This window comes from Mytilus edulis, unplaced genomic scaffold, assembly GCF_963676685.1.
Source record: "Mytilus edulis unplaced genomic scaffold, xbMytEdul2.2 SCAFFOLD_2120, whole genome shotgun sequence".
In the NCBI taxonomy this organism is placed as follows: domain Eukaryota; kingdom Metazoa; phylum Mollusca; class Bivalvia; order Mytilida; family Mytilidae; genus Mytilus; species Mytilus edulis.
Genome location: NW_027267784.1, coordinates 1 through 17,545, shown reverse-complemented (window position 1 = coordinate 17,545; position 17,545 = coordinate 1). Strand labels below are relative to the sequence as shown.

Genomic DNA, 17,545 nt, shown 5'->3' with positions numbered 1-17,545 from the left:
ATTCTTTCCAAGAACAGTAGTAGCCTGGAACAGTGAAAGATCCCACCATTGAAGCTTTCGAGTCACTGGTTACCTAGATGATGGAATGTTTTATCCTGCACCAACTGTACAGCATGCACCGTATTTTCTTTTTGATCTTTGATCTTTTATTGTAAATACATTACCAACGTGACCTACGTAACGCACAAGTATTGAGTACTCATTATTGACTGTTTAACTACCATATCTAAGAAGAAGACAATATGAAAATACAGTGACCTCAGACGTTGCCGGGACATCAAACACTCCCACATCGTTTTGGAGCAGACTTGGAGGGTACAGCGTTATTGATATCTCTAGGTTCATGAAATCCATAATTAATTCGTTATGTTTTTCAATGCAATGACCTATTGTTGTTTGCAGATAATTATGAGCTGACCAAACACATCCGTTTAACTGTACTGACTGAGGCGTGACTGGACAACAAATGGAAGTTTTTAACAACCTTGACTGGCTATACAGCCCTTGCAAGGTCGGTAATTGATTGGTTGAGATTATATGAAACGGACTTCTTTTCATTTAACCTCTTGGGATTATTTCCGGTTCGGCATCCTGAACGATACGGCTAAACTTATATTTAACTCCTAAACATTGTTTATTGAACAAGTTGTTATATCTGAGAGGAAACAAGGATGCCGTACACCAAAACTTAATATTATGGAGAAGTGATTTCAGATCAAACTCATGATCGTCTCAGCTTTTGTAACAATTTTTTTTTCCGCGCAAGAATGTAGGAATATGATTATTTTCGTGTGCTCTCGTAGATTTTAACAATATGGGTTGAATACCGTATGATTTATATATCAAAAAGTACAATTTATTTGAAACAAATGATTAAAACTTGTCGAACAAGCACACAGATTTTCTTGTCGATCTGTTTGAATTAGATTGTCATGAAAGTTTAAGGGTGCTCTCGTCGAGGTCCGCGTTAGATAGATAATTACACTCTGTGTCAGTGCGAATTGCATATCATTGTAATCTGTCGTTCATTCGCACACATCGTTCAACAACCAAAGCCGCAAAATGTCAGACGCACCAGCACCAGTAGTAAAGACCCCAGCTAAGTCACCAAAGAAGAAAGCTGCAGCTAAACCAAAGAAAGTAGCTACTCATCCAAATACAGCGAGATGGTCGGAAAGGCTATATCTGCTTTGAAAGAGCGTGGAGGCTCCAGCCGTCAAGCCATCCTTAAGTATATCTTAGCAAACTTCAGCGTTGGTAGCGATGCAAAAACAGTCAACACTCACTTGAAGTTAGCTCTGAAATCAGGAGTGAAGAGCAATAGCTTGAAACAGTCGAAGGGTACCGGCGCTTCTGGAAGCTTTAAGATTGGGGAAGTGGCTAAACCAGCTAAGAAACCAGCAAAGAAAGTAGTTAAACCTAAAGCCGCCAAGCCAAAGAAGGCAAAGACACCTACCAAAAAGACTGCCGCAAAGAAACCTGCAGCAAAGAAACCAGCAGGTGAAAAGAAAGCAGCTAAACCAAAAGCAAAGAAACCAGCTGCAAAGAAACCTGCTGCAAAACCTGCTGCCAAATCTGCAAAGAAAGCCACAAAATCTCCCAAGAAGACAAAGGCTGCAGCTAAACCAAAGAAGGCAAAGACACCAAAGAAGAAGTAAATGAAGGAAGCATCATGATGCTTTTAAAGCTTAAACAGCCCTTTTAAGGGCTACCAAATTTTTTCAAAAAGAGTCTGAAATTGTTGCATGGTATTAGTCACAAATAAAATACAGCTTGTCCCATATTCTAAATCTCTCTTTCTTCTCTGCAATTTTTTTTTACTATAAAGTCCATGTGTACTTGCTAAGTTTTACTATCTTCCACTCTGGATCGTGCAGTAAGTATTTAGTTTTGCTTCTATCTTAAACCTGAAAAAAATCTTTTTTTTTATACAAATTCTAGATCTGTTCAAAATTGCTTTACTTCCTAACTTTATATATCAAAAATTTTAACACTTCTGTGTCTACGACCATATCACGTTGAAAACACCGGTTCTCGTCCGATCACCGAAGTTAAGCAACGTCGAGCCCGGTTAGTACTTGGATGGGTGACCGCCTGGGAATACCGGGTGTTGTAGACATTTTTTGTACCTATAATTTTGAATTTCTACCAAACATATTATTATTGTAAAGTTTTGCTTCTGAAAAAAATCTATTTTATATAAATTTTGTTCAAAAATGCTACTACCTAACCTTATATATCAAAAAATTTAACACTTCTGTGTCTACGACCATATCACGTTGAAAACACCGGTTCTCGTCCGATCACCGAAGTTAAGCAACGTCGAGCCCGGTTAGTACTTGGATGGGTGACCGCCTGGGAATACCGGGTGTTGTAGACATTTTTTTTTACTTATAATTTTGCATTCCTACCAAACATAATTGTTGTATGATTTTTTTTTAACTAATTTACTTGGATGTAATATTCAACATATCTAGCTATCAATGAATGAAGAAAACAGAAAATAAATCATTCATAAATTTATTTATTTTTCAATACCCATCTGCATGGTGAAATATTTTTACGTGAAATACATGCAAGTCAAGTTAGATACACTTAAGAATTCCACTCCTTCCACATGCATGTGGCTACATATATTTCTTTTTTTTAAATTAGGTCTCGTAAAGGTCGTCTGTGATAATATGGTATCCGCCATTTGTCGTCATTTGAAATCGCCTCTTTTTTTTTTACCAGGGCATATATGATTCACTATTTTTCTGAAAGGATTCTGATCAGCTAAAAAAAAATCATTATAGCAAAAACAAATAATAAACAATAAATACTAATTATATCTTGTAAAGTTCTAGTAAAAAATTCGAATATTTGAAACGTCTTTCATCTCGGTCAAGGAAGTCCCGGTTTCGAAGTTTGCCATCTTTGTGTGCTTTCATATCGAAGGCAAAATCTAAATTTCTGGGAAGTCTCTTTATTTCTACGTATATCTGAAAGCAAAAACATATAAAGAAATGATTTTACTACAAATGTATATCAGTTTTACGGCACAATCTAGTTTTTGTGAAATAATACAACACGTTTTCTGAGGAAGAATCGCACGAGAGAAATTGACAAGTTGTACATTAATCGTAAATATTTCTTCACTCGTGGTATTTTGTTTAATTCTTATGACATATTCTGAAAGAAAAATTCCTGCTGAAGATTTTCGTGTATGATTTATATATCAAAAAGTACAATTTATTTGAAACAAATGATTAAAACTTGTCGAACAAGCACACAGATTTTCTTGTCGATCTGTTTGAATTAGATTGTCATGAAAGTTTAAGGGTGCTCTCGTCGAGGTCCGCGTTAGATAGATAATTACACTCTGTGTCAGTGCGAATTGCATATCATTGTAATCTGTCGTTCATTCGCACACATCGTTCAACAACCAAAGCCGCAAAATGTCAGACGCACCAGCACCAGTAGTAAAGACCCCAGCTAAGTCACCAAAGAAGAAAGCTGCAGCTAAACCAAAGAAAGTAGCTACTCATCCAAAATACAGCGAGATGGTCGGAAAGGCTATATCTGCTTTGAAAGAGCGTGGAGGCTCCAGCCGTCAAGCCATCCTTAAGTATATCTTAGCAAACTTCAGCGTTGGTAGCGATGCAAAAACAGTCAACACTCACTTGAAGTTAGCTCTGAAATCAGGAGTGAAGAGCAATAGCTTGAAACAGTCGAAGGGTACCGGCGCTTCTGGAAGCTTTAAGATTGGGGAAGTGGCTAAACCAGCTAAGAAACCAGCAAAGAAAGTAGTTAAACCTAAAGCCGCCAAGCCAAAGAAGGCAAAGACACCTACCAAAAAGACTGCCGCAAAGAAACCTGCAGCAAAGAAACCAGCAGGTGAAAAGAAAGCAGCTAAACCAAAAGCAAAGAAACCAGCTGCAAAGAAACCTGCTGCAAAACCTGCTGCCAAATCTGCAAAGAAAGCCACAAAATCTCCCAAGAAGACAAAGGCTGCAGCTAAACCAAAGAAGGCAAAGACACCAAAGAAGAAGTAAATGAAGGAAGCATCATGATGCTTTTAAAGCTTAAACAGCCCTTTTAAGGGCTACCAAATTTTTTCAAAAAGAGTCTGAAATTGTTGCATGGTATTAGTCACAAATAAAATACAGCTTGTCCCATATTCTAAATCTCTCTTTCTTCTCTGCAATTTTTTTTTACTATAAAGTCCATGTGTACTTGCTAAGTTTTACTATCTTCCACTCTGGATCGTGCAGTAAGTATTTAGTTTTGCTTCTATCTTAAACCTGAAAAAAATCTTTTTTTTATACAAATTCTAGATCTGTTCAAAATTGCTTTACTTCCTAACTTTATATATCAAAAATTTTAACACTTCTGTGTCTACGACCATATCACGTTGAAAACACCGGTTCTCGTCCGATCACCGAAGTTAAGCAACGTCGAGCCCGGTTAGTACTTGGATGGGTGACCGCCTGGGAATACCGGGTGTTGTAGACATTTTTTGTACCTATAATTTTGAATTTCTACCAAACATATTATTATTGTAAAGTTTTGCTTCTGAAAAAAATCTATTTTATATAAATTTTTGTTCAAAAATGCTACTACCTAACCTTATATATCAAAAAATTTAACACTTCTGTGTCTACGACCATATCACGTTGAAAACACCGGTTCTCGTCCGATCACCGAAGTTAAGCAACGTCGAGCCCGGTTAGTACTTGGATGGGTGACCGCCTGGGAATACCGGGTGTTGTAGACATTTTTTTTTACTTATAATTTTGCATTCCTACCAAACATAATTGTTGTATGATTTTTTTTTAACTAATTTACTTGGATGTAATATTCAACATATCTAGCTATCAATGAATGAAGAAAACAGAAAATAAATCATTCATAAATTTATTTATTTTTCAATACCCATCTGCATGGTGAAATATTTTTACGTGAAATACATGCAAGTCAAGTTAGATACACTTAAGAATTCCACTCCTTCCACATGCATGTGGCTACATATATTTCTTTTTTTTAAATTAGGTCTCGTAAAGGTCGTCTGTGATAATATGGTATCCGCCATTTGTCGTCATTTGAAATCGCCTCTTTTTTTTTTTACCAGGGCATATATGATTCACTATTTTTCTGAAAGGATTCTGATCAGCTAAAAAAAAATCATTATAGCAAAAACAAATAATAAACAATAAATACTAATTATATCTTGTAAAGTTCTAGTAAAAAATTCGAATATTTGAAACGTCTTTCATCTCGGTCAAGGAAGTCCCGGTTTCGAAGTTTGCCATCTTTGTGTGCTTTCATATCGAAGGCAAAATCTAAATTTCTGGGAAGTCTCTTTATTTCTACGTATATCTGAAAGCAAAAACATATAAAGAAATGATTTTACTACAAATGTATATCAGTTTTACGGCACAATCTAGTTTTTGTGAAATAATACAACACGTTTTCTGAGGAAGAATCGCACGAGAGAAATTGACAAGTTGTACATTAATCGTAAATATTTCTTCACTCGTGGTATTTTGTTTAATTCTTATGACATATTCTGAAAGAAAAATTCCTGCTGAAGATTTTCGTGTATGATTTATATATCAAAAAGTACAATTTATTTGAAACAAATGATTAAAACTTGTCGAACAAGCACACAGATTTTCTTGTCGATCTGTTTGAATTAGATTGTCATGAAAGTTTAAGGGTGCTCTCGTCGAGGTCCGCGTTAGATAGATAATTACACTCTGTGTCAGTGCGAATTGCATATCATTGTAATCTGTCGTTCATTCGCACACATCGTTCAACAACCAAAGCCGCAAAATGTCAGACGCACCAGCACCAGTAGTAAAGACCCCAGCTAAGTCACCAAAGAAGAAAGCTGCAGCTAAACCAAAGAAAGTAGCTACTCATCCAAAATACAGCGAGATGGTCGGAAAGGCTATATCTGCTTTGAAAGAGCGTGGAGGCTCCAGCCGTCAAGCCATCCTTAAGTATATCTTAGCAAACTTCAGCGTTGGTAGCGATGCAAAAACAGTCAACACTCACTTGAAGTTAGCTCTGAAATCAGGAGTGAAGAGCAATAGCTTGAAACAGTCGAAGGGTACCGGCGCTTCTGGAAGCTTTAAGATTGGGGAAGTGGCTAAACCAGCTAAGAAACCAGCAAAGAAAGTAGTTAAACCTAAAGCCGCCAAGCCAAAGAAGGCAAAGACACCTACCAAAAAGACTGCCGCAAAGAAACCTGCAGCAAAGAAACCAGCAGGTGAAAAGAAAGCAGCTAAACCAAAAGCAAAGAAACCAGCTGCAAAGAAACCTGCTGCAAAACCTGCTGCCAAATCTGCAAAGAAAGCCACAAAATCTCCCAAGAAGACAAAGGCTGCAGCTAAACCAAAGAAGGCAAAGACACCAAAGAAGAAGTAAATGAAGGAAGCATCATGATGCTTTTAAAGCTTAAACAGCCCTTTTAAGGGCTACCAAATTTTTTCAAAAAGAGTCTGAAATTGTTGCATGGTATTAGTCACAAATAAAATACAGCTTGTCCCATATTCTAAATCTCTCTTTCTTCTCTGCAATTTTTTTTTACTATAAAGTCCATGTGTACTTGCTAAGTTTTACTATCTTCCACTCTGGATCGTGCAGTAAGTATTTAGTTTTGCTTCTATCTTAAACCTGAAAAAAATCTTTTTTTTATACAAATTCTAGATCTGTTCAAAATTGCTTTACTTCCTAACTTTATATATCAAAAATTTTAACACTTCTGTGTCTACGACCATATCACGTTGAAAACACCGGTTCTCGTCCGATCACCGAAGTTAAGCAACGTCGAGCCCGGTTAGTACTTGGATGGGTGACCGCCTGGGAATACCGGGTGTTGTAGACATTTTTTGTACCTATAATTTTGAATTTCTACCAAACATATTATTATTGTAAAGTTTTGCTTCTGAAAAAAATCTATTTTATATAAATTTTGTTCAAAAATGCTACTACCTAACCTTATATATCAAAAAATTTAACACTTCTGTGTCTACGACCATATCACGTTGAAAACACCGGTTCTCGTCCGATCACCGAAGTTAAGCAACGTCGAGCCCGGTTAGTACTTGGATGGGTGACCGCCTGGGAATACCGGGTGTTGTAGACATTTTTTTTTACTTATAATTTTGCATTCCTACCAAACATAATTGTTGTATGATTTTTTTTTAACTAATTTACTTGGATGTAATATTCAACATATCTAGCTATCAATGAATGAAGAAAACAGAAAATAAATCATTCATAAATTTATTTATTTTTCAATACCCATCTGCATGGTGAAATATTTTTACGTGAAATACATGCAAGTCAAGTTAGATACACTTAAGAATTCCACTCCTTCCACATGCATGTGGCTACATATATTTCTTTTTTTTAAATTAGGTCTCGTAAAGGTCGTCTGTGATAATATGGTATCCGCCATTTGTCGTCATTTGAAATCGCCTCTTTTTTTTTTACCAGGGCATATATGATTCACTATTTTTCTGAAAGGATTCTGATCAGCTAAAAAAAAATCATTATAGCAAAAACAAATAATAAACAATAAATACTAATTATATCTTGTAAAGTTCTAGTAAAAAATTCGAATATTTGAAACGTCTTTCATCTCGGTCAAGGAAGTCCCGGTTTCGAAGTTTGCCATCTTTGTGTGCTTTCATATCGAAGGCAAAATCTAAATTTCTGGGAAGTCTCTTTATTTCTACGTATATCTGAAAGCAAAAACATATAAAGAAATGATTTTACTACAAATGTATATCAGTTTTACGGCACAATCTAGTTTTTGTGAAATAATACAACACGTTTTCTGAGGAAGAATCGCACGAGAGAAATTGACAAGTTGTACATTAATCGTAAATATTTCTTCACTCGTGGTATTTTGTTTAATTCTTATGACATATTCTGAAAGAAAAATTCCTGCTGAAGATTTTCGTGTATGATTTATATATCAAAAAGTACAATTTATTTGAAACAAATGATTAAAACTTGTCGAACAAGCACACAGATTTTCTTGTCGATCTGTTTGAATTAGATTGTCATGAAAGTTTAAGGGTGCTCTCGTCGAGGTCCGCGTTAGATAGATAATTACACTCTGTGTCAGTGCGAATTGCATATCATTGTAATCTGTCGTTCATTCGCACACATCGTTCAACAACCAAAGCCGCAAAATGTCAGACGCACCAGCACCAGTAGTAAAGACCCCAGCTAAGTCACCAAAGAAGAAAGCTGCAGCTAAACCAAAGAAAGTAGCTACTCATCCAAAATACAGCGAGATGGTCGGAAAGGCTATATCTGCTTTGAAAGAGCGTGGAGGCTCCAGCCGTCAAGCCATCCTTAAGTATATCTTAGCAAACTTCAGCGTTGGTAGCGATGCAAAAACAGTCAACACTCACTTGAAGTTAGCTCTGAAATCAGGAGTGAAGAGCAATAGCTTGAAACAGTCGAAGGGTACCGGCGCTTCTGGAAGCTTTAAGATTGGGGGAAGTGGCTAAACCAGCTAAGAAACCAGCAAAGAAAGTAGTTAAACCTAAAGCCGCCAAGCCAAAGAAGGCAAAGACACCTACCAAAAAGACTGCCGCAAAGAAACCTGCAGCAAAGAAACCAGCAGGTGAAAAGAAAGCAGCTAAACCAAAAGCAAAGAAACCAGCTGCAAAGAAACCTGCTGCAAAACCTGCTGCCAAATCTGCAAAGAAAGCCACAAAATCTCCCAAGAAGACAAAGGCTGCAGCTAAACCAAAGAAGGCAAAGACACCAAAGAAGAAGTAAATGAAGGAAGCATCATGATGCTTTTAAAGCTTAAACAGCCCTTTTAAGGGCTACCAAATTTTTTCAAAAAGAGTCTGAAATTGTTGCATGGTATTAGTCACAAATAAAATACAGCTTGTCCCATATTCTAAATCTCTCTTTCTTCTCTGCAATTTTTTTTTACTATAAAGTCCATGTGTACTTGCTAAGTTTTACTATCTTCCACTCTGGATCGTGCAGTAAGTATTTAGTTTTGCTTCTATCTTAAACCTGAAAAAAATCTTTTTTTTATACAAATTCTAGATCTGTTCAAAATTGCTTTACTTCCTAACTTTATATATCAAAAATTTTAACACTTCTGTGTCTACGACCATATCACGTTGAAAACACCGGTTCTCGTCCGATCACCGAAGTTAAGCAACGTCGAGCCCGGTTAGTACTTGGATGGGTGACCGCCTGGGAATACCGGGTGTTGTAGACATTTTTTGTACCTATAATTTTGAATTTCTACCAAACATATTATTATTGTAAAGTTTTGCTTCTGAAAAAAATCTATTTTATATAAATTTTGTTCAAAAATGCTACTACCTAACCTTATATATCAAAAAATTTAACACTTCTGTGTCTACGACCATATCACGTTGAAAACACCGGTTCTCGTCCGATCACCGAAGTTAAGCAACGTCGAGCCCGGTTAGTACTTGGATGGGTGACCGCCTGGGAATACCGGGTGTTGTAGACATTTTTTTTTACTTATAATTTTGCATTCCTACCAAACATAATTGTTGTATGATTTTTTTTTAACTAATTTACTTGGATGTAATATTCAACATATCTAGCTATCAATGAATGAAGAAAACAGAAAATAAATCATTCATAAATTTATTTATTTTTCAATACCCATCTGCATGGTGAAATATTTTTACGTGAAATACATGCAAGTCAAGTTAGATACACTTAAGAATTCCACTCCTTCCACATGCATGTGGCTACATATATTTCTTTTTTTTAAATTAGGTCTCGTAAAGGTCGTCTGTGATAATATGGTATCCGCCATTTGTCGTCATTTGAAATCGCCTCTTTTTTTTTTACCAGGGCATATATGATTCACTATTTTTCTGAAAGGATTCTGATCAGCTAAAAAAAAATCATTATAGCAAAAACAAATAATAAACAATAAATACTAATTATATCTTGTAAAGTTCTAGTAAAAAATTCGAATATTTGAAACGTCTTTCATCTCGGTCAAGGAAGTCCCGGTTTCGAAGTTTGCCATCTTTGTGTGCTTTCATATCGAAGGCAAAATCTAAATTTCTGGGAAGTCTCTTTATTTCTACGTATATCTGAAAGCAAAAACATATAAAGAAATGATTTTACTACAAATGTATATCAGTTTTACGGCACAATCTAGTTTTTGTGAAATAATACAACACGTTTTCTGAGGAAGAATCGCACGAGAGAAATTGACAAGTTGTACATTAATCGTAAATATTTCTTCACTCGTGGTATTTTGTTTAATTCTTATGACATATTCTGAAAGAAAAATTCCTGCTGAAGATTTTCGTGTATGATTTATATATCAAAAAGTACAATTTATTTGAAACAAATGATTAAAACTTGTCGAACAAGCACACAGATTTTCTTGTCGATCTGTTTGAATTAGATTGTCATGAAAGTTTAAGGGTGCTCTCGTCGAGGTCCGCGTTAGATAGATAATTACACTCTGTGTCAGTGCGAATTGCATATCATTGTAATCTGTCGTTCATTCGCACACATCGTTCAACAACCAAAGCCGCAAAATGTCAGACGCACCAGCACCAGTAGTAAAGACCCCAGCTAAGTCACCAAAGAAGAAAGCTGCAGCTAAACCAAAGAAAGTAGCTACTCATCCAAAATACAGCGAGATGGTCGGAAAGGCTATATCTGCTTTGAAAGAGCGTGGAGGCTCCAGCCGTCAAGCCATCCTTAAGTATATCTTAGCAAACTTCAGCGTTGGTAGCGATGCAAAAACAGTCAACACTCACTTGAAGTTAGCTCTGAAATCAGGAGTGAAGAGCAATAGCTTGAAACAGTCGAAGGGTACCGGCGCTTCTGGAAGCTTTAAGATTGGGGAAGTGGCTAAACCAGCTAAGAAACCAGCAAAGAAAGTAGTTAAACCTAAAGCCGCCAAGCCAAAGAAGGCAAAGACACCTACCAAAAAGACTGCCGCAAAGAAACCTGCAGCAAAGAAACCAGCAGGTGAAAAGAAAGCAGCTAAACCAAAAGCAAAGAAACCAGCTGCAAAGAAACCTGCTGCAAAACCTGCTGCCAAATCTGCAAAGAAAGCCACAAAATCTCCCAAGAAGACAAAGGCTGCAGCTAAACCAAAGAAGGCAAAGACACCAAAGAAGAAGTAAATGAAGGAAGCATCATGATGCTTTTAAAGCTTAAACAGCCCTTTTAAGGGCTACCAAATTTTTTCAAAAAGAGTCTGAAATTGTTGCATGGTATTAGTCACAAATAAAATACAGCTTGTCCCATATTCTAAATCTCTCTTTCTTCTCTGCAATTTTTTTTTACTATAAAGTCCATGTGTACTTGCTAAGTTTTACTATCTTCCACTCTGGATCGTGCAGTAAGTATTTAGTTTTGCTTCTATCTTAAACCTGAAAAAAATCTTTTTTTTATACAAATTCTAGATCTGTTCAAAATTGCTTTACTTCCTAACTTTATATATCAAAAATTTTAACACTTCTGTGTCTACGACCATATCACGTTGAAAACACCGGTTCTCGTCCGATCACCGAAGTTAAGCAACGTCGAGCCCGGTTAGTACTTGGATGGGTGACCGCCTGGGAATACCGGGTGTTGTAGACATTTTTTGTACCTATAATTTTGAATTTCTACCAAACATATTATTATTGTAAAGTTTTGCTTCTGAAAAAAATCTATTTTATATAAATTTTGTTCAAAAATGCTACTACCTAACCTTATATATCAAAAAATTTAACACTTCTGTGTCTACGACCATATCACGTTGAAAACACCGGTTCTCGTCCGATCACCGAAGTTAAGCAACGTCGAGCCCGGTTAGTACTTGGATGGGTGACCGCCTGGGAATACCGGGTGTTGTAGACATTTTTTTTTACTTATAATTTTGCATTCCTACCAAACATAATTGTTGTATGATTTTTTTTTAACTAATTTACTTGGATGTAATATTCAACATATCTAGCTATCAATGAATGAAGAAAACAGAAAATAAATCATTCATAAATTTATTTATTTTTCAATACCCATCTGCATGGTGAAATATTTTTACGTGAAATACATGCAAGTCAAGTTAGATACACTTAAGAATTCCACTCCTTCCACATGCATGTGGCTACATATATTTCTTTTTTTTAAATTAGGTCTCGTAAAGGTCGTCTGTGATAATATGGTATCCGCCATTTGTCGTCATTTGAAATCGCCTCTTTTTTTTTTACCAGGGCATATATGATTCACTATTTTTCTGAAAGGATTCTGATCAGCTAAAAAAAAATCATTATAGCAAAAACAAATAATAAACAATAAATACTAATTATATCTTGTAAAGTTCTAGTAAAAAATTCGAATATTTGAAACGTCTTTCATCTCGGTCAAGGAAGTCCCGGTTTCGAAGTTTGCCATCTTTGTGTGCTTTCATATCGAAGGCAAAATCTAAATTTCTGGGAAGTCTCTTTATTTCTACGTATATCTGAAAGCAAAAACATATAAAGAAATGATTTTACTACAAATGTATATCAGTTTTACGGCACAATCTAGTTTTTGTGAAATAATACAACACGTTTTCTGAGGAAGAATCGCACGAGAGAAATTGACAAGTTGTACATTAATCGTAAATATTTCTTCACTCGTGGTATTTTGTTTAATTCTTATGACATATTCTGAAAGAAAAATTCCTGCTGAAGATTTTCGTGTATGATTTATATATCAAAAAGTACAATTTATTTGAAACAAATGATTAAAACTTGTCGAACAAGCACACAGATTTTCTTGTCGATCTGTTTGAATTAGATTGTCATGAAAGTTTAAGGGTGCTCTCGTCGAGGTCCGCGTTAGATAGATAATTACACTCTGTGTCAGTGCGAATTGCATATCATTGTAATCTGTCGTTCATTCGCACACATCGTTCAACAACCAAAGCCGCAAAATGTCAGACGCACCAGCACCAGTAGTAAAGACCCCAGCTAAGTCACCAAAGAAGAAAGCTGCAGCTAAACCAAAGAAAGTAGCTACTCATCCAAAATACAGCGAGATGGTCGGAAAGGCTATATCTGCTTTGAAAGAGCGTGGAGGCTCCAGCCGTCAAGCCATCCTTAAGTATATCTTAGCAAACTTCAGCGTTGGTAGCGATGCAAAAACAGTCAACACTCACTTGAAGTTAGCTCTGAAATCAGGAGTGAAGAGCAATAGCTTGAAACAGTCGAAGGGTACCGGCGCTTCTGGAAGCTTTAAGATTGGGGAAGTGGCTAAACCAGCTAAGAAACCAGCAAAGAAAGTAGTTAAACCTAAAGCCGCCAAGCCAAAGAAGGCAAAGACACCTACCAAAAAGACTGCCGCAAAGAAACCTGCAGCAAAGAAACCAGCAGGTGAAAAGAAAGCAGCTAAACCAAAAGCAAAGAAACCAGCTGCAAAGAAACCTGCTGCAAAACCTGCTGCCAAATCTGCAAAGAAAGCCACAAAATCTCCCAAGAAGACAAAGGCTGCAGCTAAACCAAAGAAGGCAAAGACACCAAAGAAGAAGTAAATGAAGGAAGCATCATGATGCTTTTAAAGCTTAAACAGCCCTTTTAAGGGCTACCAAATTTTTTCAAAAAGAGTCTGAAATTGTTGCATGGTATTAGTCACAAATAAAATACAGCTTGTCCCATATTCTAAATCTCTCTTTCTTCTCTGCAATTTTTTTTTACTATAAAGTCCATGTGTACTTGCTAAGTTTTACTATCTTCCCACTCTGGATCGTGCAGTAAGTATTTAGTTTTGCTTCTATCTTAAACCTGAAAAAAATCTTTTTTTTATACAAATTCTAGATCTGTTCAAAATTGCTTTACTTCCTAACTTTATATATCAAAAATTTTAACACTTCTGTGTCTACGACCATATCACGTTGAAAACACCGGTTCTCGTCCGATCACCGAAGTTAAGCAACGTCGAGCCCGGTTAGTACTTGGATGGGTGACCGCCTGGGAATACCGGGTGTTGTAGACATTTTTTGTACCTATAATTTTGAATTTCTACCAAACATATTATTATTGTAAAGTTTTGCTTCTGAAAAAAATCTATTTTATATAAATTTTGTTCAAAAATGCTACTACCTAACCTTATATATCAAAAAATTTAACACTTCTGTGTCTACGACCATATCACGTTGAAAACACCGGTTCTCGTCCGATCACCGAAGTTAAGCAACGTCGAGCCCGGTTAGTACTTGGATGGGTGACCGCCTGGGAATACCGGGTGTTGTAGACATTTTTTTTTACTTATAATTTTGCATTCCTACCAAACATAATTGTTGTATGATTTTTTTTTAACTAATTTACTTGGATGTAATATTCAACATATCTAGCTATCAATGAATGAAGAAAACAGAAAATAAATCATTCATAAATTTATTTATTTTTCAATACCCATCTGCATGGTGAAATATTTTTACGTGAAATACATGCAAGTCAAGTTAGATACACTTAAGAATTCCACTCCTTCCACATGCATGTGGCTACATATATTTCTTTTTTTTAAATTAGGTCTCGTAAAGGTCGTCTGTGATAATATGGTATCCGCCATTTGTCGTCATTTGAAATCGCCTCTTTTTTTTTTACCAGGGCATATATGATTCACTATTTTTCTGAAAGGATTCTGATCAGCTAAAAAAAAATCATTATAGCAAAAACAAATAATAAACAATAAATACTAATTATATCTTGTAAAGTTCTAGTAAAAAATTCGAATATTTGAAACGTCTTTCATCTCGGTCAAGGAAGTCCCGGTTTCGAAGTTTGCCATCTTTGTGTGCTTTCATATCGAAGGCAAAATCTAAATTTCTGGGAAGTCTCTTTATTTCTACGTATATCTGAAAGCAAAAACATATAAAGAAATGATTTTACTACAAATGTATATCAGTTTTACGGCACAATCTAGTTTTTGTGAAATAATACAACACGTTTTCTGAGGAAGAATCGCACGAGAGAAATTGACAAGTTGTACATTAATCGTAAATATTTCTTCACTCGTGGTATTTTGTTTAATTCTTATGACATATTCTGAAAGAAAAATTCCTGCTGAAGATTTTCGTGTATGATTTATATATCAAAAAGTACAATTTATTTGAAACAAATGATTAAAACTTGTCGAACAAGCACACAGATTTTCTTGTCGATCTGTTTGAATTAGATTGTCATGAAAGTTTAAGGGTGCTCTCGTCGAGGTCCGCGTTAGATAGATAATTACACTCTGTGTCAGTGCGAATTGCATATCATTGTAATCTGTCGTTCATTCGCACACATCGTTCAACAACCAAAGCCGCAAAATGTCAGACGCACCAGCACCAGTAGTAAAGACCCCAGCTAAGTCACCAAAGAAGAAAGCTGCAGCTAAACCAAAGAAAGTAGCTACTCATCCAAAATACAGCGAGATGGTCGGAAAGGCTATATCTGCTTTGAAAGAGCGTGGAGGCTCCAGCCGTCAAGCCATCCTTAAGTATATCTTAGCAAACTTCAGCGTTGGTAGCGATGCAAAAACAGTCAACACTCACTTGAAGTTAGCTCTGAAATCAGGAGTGAAGAGCAATAGCTTGAAACAGTCCGAAGGGTACCGGCGCTTCTGGAAGCTTTAAGATTGGGGAAGTGGCTAAACCAGCTAAGAAACCAGCAAAGAAAGTAGTTAAACCTAAAGCCGCCAAGCCAAAGAAGGCAAAGACACCTACCAAAAAGACTGCCGCAAAGAAACCTGCAGCAAAGAAACCAGCAGGTGAAAAGAAAGCAGCTAAACCAAAAGCAAAGAAACCAGCTGCAAAGAAACCTGCTGCAAAACCTGCTGCCAAATCTGCAAAGAAAGCCACAAAATCTCCCAAGAAGACAAAGGCTGCAGCTAAACCAAAGAAGGCAAAGACACCAAAGAAGAAGTAAATGAAGGAAGCATCATGATGCTTTTAAAGCTTAAACAGCCCTTTTAAGGGCTACCAAATTTTTTCAAAAAGAGTCTGAAATTGTTGCATGGTATTAGTCACAAATAAAATACAGCTTGTCCCATATTCTAAATCTCTCTTTCTTCTCTGCAATTTTTTTTTACTATAAAGTCCATGTGTACTTGCTAAGTTTTACTATCTTCCACTCTGGATCGTGCAGTAAGTATTTAGTTTTGCTTCTATCTTAAACCTGAAAAAAATCTTTTTTTTATACAAATTCTAGATCTGTTCAAAATTGCTTTACTTCCTAACTTTATATATCAAAAATTTTAACACTTCTGTGTCTACGACCATATCACGTTGAAAACACCGGTTCTCGTCCGATCACCGAAGTTAAGCAACGTCGAGCCCGGTTAGTACTTGGATGGGTGACCGCCTGGGAATACCGGGTGTTGTAGACATTTTTTGTACCTATAATTTTGAATTTCTACCAAACATATTATTATTGTAAAGTTTTGCTTCTGAAAAAAATCTATTTTATATAAATTTTGTTCAAAAATGCTACTACCTAACCTTATATATCAAAAAATTTAACACTTCTGTGTCTACGACCATATCACGTTGAAAACACCGGTTCTCGTCCGATCACCGAAGTTAAGCAACGTCGAGCCCGGTTAGTACTTGGATGGGTGACCGCCTGGGAATACCGGGTGTTGTAGACATTTTTTTTTACTTATAATTTTGCATTCCTACCAAACATAATTGTTGTATGATTTTTTTTTAACTAATTTACTTGGATGTAATATTCAACATATCTAGCTATCAATGAATGAAGAAAACAGAAAATAAATCATTCATAAATTTATTTATTTTTCAATACCCATCTGCATGGTGAAATATTTTTACGTGAAATACATGCAAGTCAAGTTAGATACACTTAAGAATTCCACTCCTTCCACATGCATGTGGCTACATATATTTCTTTTTTTTAAATTAGGTCTCGTAAAGGTCGTCTGTGATAATATGGTATCCGCCATTTGTCGTCATTTGAAATCGCCTCTTTTTTTTTTACCAGGGCATATATGATTCACTATTTTTCTGAAAGGATTCTGATCAGCTAAAAAAAAATCATTATAGCAAAAACAAATAATAAACAATAAATACTAATTATATCTTGTAAAGTTCTAGTAAAAAATTCGAATATTTGAAACGTCTTTCATCTCGGTCAAGGAAGTCCCGGTTTCGAAGTTTGCCATCTTTGTGTGCTTTCATATCGAAGGCAAAATCTAAATTTCTGGGAAGTCTCTTTATTTCTACGTATATCTGAAAGCAAAAACATATAAAGAAATGATTTTACTACAAATGTATATCAGTTTTACGGCACAATCTAGTTTTTGTGAAATAATACAACACGTTTTCTGAGGAAGAATCGCACGAGAGAAATTGACAAGTTGTACATTAATCGTAAATATTTCTTCACTCGTGGTATTTTGTTTAATTCTTATGACATATTCTGAAAGAAAAATTCCTGCTGAAGATTTTCGTGTATGATTTATATATCAAAAAGTACAATTTATTTGAAACAAATGATTAAAACTTGTCGAACAAGCACACAGATTTTCTTGTCGATCT

At 35.8% G+C, this 17,545-nt stretch overlaps 14 non-coding genes across 14 annotated transcripts; all 14 read left to right on the top strand.

Annotated features, from left to right (window-relative positions):
* Positions 1 to 2,000: 2,000 nt before the first annotated feature.
* LOC139506016 (5S ribosomal RNA) lies at positions 2,001 to 2,119 on the top strand. Its single transcript, XR_011659885.1, has one exon. It is a non-coding gene; the product is annotated as a 5S ribosomal RNA (ribosomal RNA).
* Positions 2,120 to 2,261: 142 nt separating this feature from the next.
* On the top strand, positions 2,262 to 2,380 carry LOC139506015 (5S ribosomal RNA). Its single transcript, XR_011659884.1, has one exon. It is a non-coding gene; the product is annotated as a 5S ribosomal RNA (ribosomal RNA).
* A 1,995-nt stretch (positions 2,381 to 4,375) lies between these two features.
* On the top strand, positions 4,376 to 4,494 carry LOC139506014 (5S ribosomal RNA). The gene has a single exon (XR_011659883.1). It is a non-coding gene; the product is annotated as a 5S ribosomal RNA (ribosomal RNA).
* Positions 4,495 to 4,637: 143 nt separating this feature from the next.
* LOC139506013 (5S ribosomal RNA) lies at positions 4,638 to 4,756 on the top strand. The gene has a single exon (XR_011659882.1). It is a non-coding gene; the product is annotated as a 5S ribosomal RNA (ribosomal RNA).
* A 1,996-nt stretch (positions 4,757 to 6,752) lies between these two features.
* Positions 6,753 to 6,871, top strand: LOC139506012 (5S ribosomal RNA). The gene has a single exon (XR_011659881.1). It is a non-coding gene; the product is annotated as a 5S ribosomal RNA (ribosomal RNA).
* A 142-nt stretch (positions 6,872 to 7,013) lies between these two features.
* LOC139506011 (5S ribosomal RNA) lies at positions 7,014 to 7,132 on the top strand. Its single transcript, XR_011659880.1, has one exon. It is a non-coding gene; the product is annotated as a 5S ribosomal RNA (ribosomal RNA).
* A 1,996-nt stretch (positions 7,133 to 9,128) lies between these two features.
* LOC139506010 (5S ribosomal RNA) lies at positions 9,129 to 9,247 on the top strand. Its single transcript, XR_011659879.1, has one exon. It is a non-coding gene; the product is annotated as a 5S ribosomal RNA (ribosomal RNA).
* A 142-nt stretch (positions 9,248 to 9,389) lies between these two features.
* LOC139506008 (5S ribosomal RNA) lies at positions 9,390 to 9,508 on the top strand. The gene has a single exon (XR_011659878.1). It is a non-coding gene; the product is annotated as a 5S ribosomal RNA (ribosomal RNA).
* A 1,995-nt stretch (positions 9,509 to 11,503) lies between these two features.
* LOC139506007 (5S ribosomal RNA) lies at positions 11,504 to 11,622 on the top strand. Its single transcript, XR_011659877.1, has one exon. It is a non-coding gene; the product is annotated as a 5S ribosomal RNA (ribosomal RNA).
* Positions 11,623 to 11,764: 142 nt separating this feature from the next.
* Positions 11,765 to 11,883, top strand: LOC139506021 (5S ribosomal RNA). Its single transcript, XR_011659889.1, has one exon. It is a non-coding gene; the product is annotated as a 5S ribosomal RNA (ribosomal RNA).
* A 1,996-nt stretch (positions 11,884 to 13,879) lies between these two features.
* LOC139506019 (5S ribosomal RNA) lies at positions 13,880 to 13,998 on the top strand. Its single transcript, XR_011659888.1, has one exon. It is a non-coding gene; the product is annotated as a 5S ribosomal RNA (ribosomal RNA).
* Positions 13,999 to 14,140: 142 nt separating this feature from the next.
* On the top strand, positions 14,141 to 14,259 carry LOC139506018 (5S ribosomal RNA). The gene has a single exon (XR_011659887.1). It is a non-coding gene; the product is annotated as a 5S ribosomal RNA (ribosomal RNA).
* Positions 14,260 to 16,255: 1,996 nt separating this feature from the next.
* On the top strand, positions 16,256 to 16,374 carry LOC139506017 (5S ribosomal RNA). Its single transcript, XR_011659886.1, has one exon. It is a non-coding gene; the product is annotated as a 5S ribosomal RNA (ribosomal RNA).
* Positions 16,375 to 16,516: 142 nt separating this feature from the next.
* LOC139506006 (5S ribosomal RNA) lies at positions 16,517 to 16,635 on the top strand. Its single transcript, XR_011659876.1, has one exon. It is a non-coding gene; the product is annotated as a 5S ribosomal RNA (ribosomal RNA).
* The last annotated feature ends 910 nt before the right edge of the window (positions 16,636 to 17,545 follow it).